Source organism: Echinops telfairi, unplaced genomic scaffold (genome assembly GCF_000313985.2).
Source record: "Echinops telfairi isolate 266 unplaced genomic scaffold, ASM31398v2 ScPeMD7_7416;HRSCAF=8454, whole genome shotgun sequence".
NCBI lineage: Eukaryota > Metazoa > Chordata > Mammalia > Afrosoricida > Tenrecidae > Echinops > Echinops telfairi.
In genome coordinates this window covers 2,819,210-2,823,033 of record NW_022111316.1, presented here as the reverse complement: position 1 = coordinate 2,823,033, position 3,824 = coordinate 2,819,210, and positions in this window count along the sequence as shown.

The window sequence follows — 3,824 nt, the reverse complement described above, 5'->3', positions numbered from 1 at the left end:
TGAAGGGTTTGTCTATCTTGGATTTCATGCATCAAATGATCTTAATTATACTAATGAACATACACCGGTCTAACAAGATTAATGAAGTAAAACTAAGACCATAGTAGTAAGGGGAGGAAATATTTAAGAACTAGAGGATAGTTATGTGTTTCTTCAGTGCTATTCTGCACACTAGATATATAGTCCCTTCTGTGAAAAACTGTCCAATTATCTTCCAGGTGGGTTTTCGATTTCCACTTTGTCTATGCTCCTTCACATCAATTTGCTTGTTTATGAACTTCTGATACCTATTCCCTTTGACACCTTATGAACACACAGCCTGGCGTGCTTCTTCCATGCTGGCTTTGTTGCTTCCCTGTCAGATGGCCACTTGTTTAGTTTCAAGCCTTTAAGATCCCAGACACTATCGTCTAATAGCGGGGCACCATCAGCTTTCTTCACCACATTTGCTTATGCACCCATTTTGTCTTCAGCGATTGTGTCAGAAAGGTGAGTATCATATACTGCCGCATGATTTGAACAATCCATTCTTGTGCTGATATAAGATTTAAGTAGAGGACCAGAGTCCATCTTCTTCCTTGTTATATACCTATCTTTATATATTTATATATTTACATACATGCATATTTATACTATACTTCTATATATATAATTTTTATTTACTTGTACTTTCCTTTTTTCTTTCTTCTTTCCTCCTGCCCCACTATCATGTTTAACAATCATTCTCCTCTCAGTAATTCCCCTCAAATACATTTCAATTTATCAAACAGGACCAGGAATGCTACACCTTCCTCACCATCAATTTTAGATCCCTTGCTATTCTCCTACCCCTGTAGATATTGGGTCATCACTCAATTTCCACACCCATCCTGTCCCATACCCACCCCAAAACCATCAGTCCCATTGCTGTCTCCTTGGGATTGCTTACCCTGCCTATCTTGTATAGATCGACACCAAAAGGGGAAAAAAGAGAGAGTAACAATTAGTTCCCAGTCTAAATGTTGTCCTGACCCAGAGTAGATGAGCAGCAAGCAGGCACTGTTATAATCCATTGATCAAATCCCCTTTTATTTCAGGGATCCACATCCCATGGCCGGCTTACCTAACAGCACTCAACCTCTTTTAGTCCTCAGCATTCATGTCCAAGGGGCCGATCCTTCTACAAGACATCATGCTCTCCCTGCTGTCAAGGATGGAGCTATTTAGTGCCACAACCACAACCCTATTATACCTTTAGGCTTCCAGTGTGGCCCCTCGTGAATATGCCCCAACCAGTTCAGATGAGGTGCTACTTGCTGGCCCCTGAGTCAGAAGTATAAAATCAAGATTCCTCAAGGACTTCATGACTTTCCTCCCATTGATGATCTGTTGCACTTCCCTCATGATCTGAACTCACGTGAATAGGTCAGACCACCACACTCCCCCAATTGTGTCTTCAGCACTGTCATTTGTGGAAAAGACATCATGTCTCAGGTTGGGACCAGCCCTGTAGTCCTCTCTGGGAAGAAGCGGTCACAAAGCTTGGTGCCACAGAATGAGGTCTACCCTCTCTCTTGCTTTCCTGTGAAGACATAAACAATACCCTCCCCATGGATGGATTAATTCCCTGTTCCCCCATTGCCATCTTTTTCCTTTCTTCCCCCACACCTCTGTGTGCTATAAAAGCATATGAAGGGGCAGAGGAGGTGCGGGGAATATGTCTTTCCCCCACAGATGCTATCTGCATCTTTTAAATTTTTCTTATTTTGATGATGTATGCTTCCTTGTGTTTGGTCTAGCTCTTGCAAGAGTATCTGGTACCCAGCGAGGAAACTGTAACATGTACCTTTTCCCCTACACCCACTCTGTTGTTTGAATTCAATGGATTCGTGCTGTGCTTGTCCTAGTGCTTGGCTATCTGTGCTCAGCATAATATCTTCCAACTCCACGAGATTAGGTGTTTCATCATTTCATCACTGTTTTTTAGGGATGCATAGTACTTCATTCTGTATATATACCAGAGTTTTTTAATCTATTAATCTTTGGGGAAATTCAGACTGTTTCCAATTTTTTACAACTGTGAACTTCTTGAGGATTTCTTTGCCAATTCTTGGTTTCTTCCCTTTCCATATGAAGTTGGTAGTCGGTTTTTCCATTTATTTGAAAAAAAAATAATGCTGGTATTTTGTATTTGTATTGCACTGAACCTATATAGTGCCTAAGGTAGGATTGACATCTTTACATTGATTTTACAGTGATTTTTTTTCAGTTGATAGTTCCTTGATAACCTTATCTATTTCTTCTTTTGCTATGGGTATGTTCAAGTTCTTGGCATTTACATGAGATAATCTGAGGAGGGTTTATTTTTCTAGGTATTTGTCTATGTCTTTGAAGTTGTTGTAGTCACTGAAGTACAGTCCTTCATAGCAATGTGTAATTGGTCTTTTAATTTCATTAGCGTCTGTTGAAAATTTCCCTGTTCCATCACTCAACTTGATATTGACGTCTGTACCTTCCTATCTTTTGTTAGGCTTGCCAATGATTTGTCGATTCTGTTAATCCTTTCGAAGAACCAACTTTTTTTTTCCCGAAGACTAACTTTTTATTCAGTTGATTTTTCTCCGTAGTTTTTTGTTTCCCACTCATTTATATCCACCCTTATTTTTATCATTTCTTTTCTTTTGCTCTTAGAGTGGTTATTCTGTTGACTCGGTTCCAACTGCTGAACCTTTTGTTAAAGGGAATCCACCATAAGTCTCTCTTCCTTCTTCACATGTGCACTTATCACTATCAAGCATCCTCTGATGAATGCCTTTGCTGTGTCCTACAGATTTTGGTATGTTGTGCTCTCATTCTCATTGGTTTCTAGAAACTTCCTAATTTCATCCCTAATTTGGGTCAATACCCACTCCTTTTGAAGAAGTAAATTATTCATCCTCCAATTGTTTGCCCTTGTTTTATTGGCCATTCTTTTGTTGATTTCCAGCTTTATGATATAGTGGTCAGAGAAGGAAGTCTGAGTGACCTCAATATGCTTGAATTTGCACAAACTTGACTTAAGTCCCAGCATGCAGTCTATTTTTGAATACATACCATGTAAACTTGAAAAGAATGTGATTTTTTTTTCAATTTGGTGCAGAGTTCATAATATGTCTCTCAAGTCCAGTTGTCTAAATGTAGAGTGTAATTCTATTCCCTCCTTGTTGAGCTTCAATTCTGATCATGTATCTTTCTCGGAGAGCAGTGTATTGAAGGCTCCTATTATGATTGTCATACTTGTGATTTCTGTTTGCATCTTGTAAAGGATTTGACATATTTCTCAGGTCTCTTGTTGGGCACATATATGTTTATTATGCTCACTGGCTCTTGGTTTACTGATCCCTTAAGCATTATACAATTTCCATATTTATCTATTGTCATGTCCTGCACCTTGAAATCAATTTTGTCAGAGATTAGAATTGCAACTCCTGATTTTTTAGATTGCCATTTGCTTGATATACCTTCTGCCAACCTTTGCTCCTCAACCTGGTTTTGTCTGTGAACTTGAGATGCATCACTCACAGACAACAGATTGCTGGGATCCAGTCTTCTAAACTTTGTCTTTTTATGGAGCAATCAGACCATTGATGTTCAGGGTTTTTGCATCCAATTGTGAATTCTTTGCTGTCATCTAATACCTTTTGTCATAGACATTTCCCCCCTTCCCTCCTTAGCAGTGTGTTATGTATATGTGAAGGGATTCATTCTTGCCTTTTTTTCACTTAGGTCAAAGACATCTTGGGCATTGCTTACAATGTTCTGATTTCTGGATAGTGGTGGTCTCGTGTTTTTGCTCTGTGGATGTT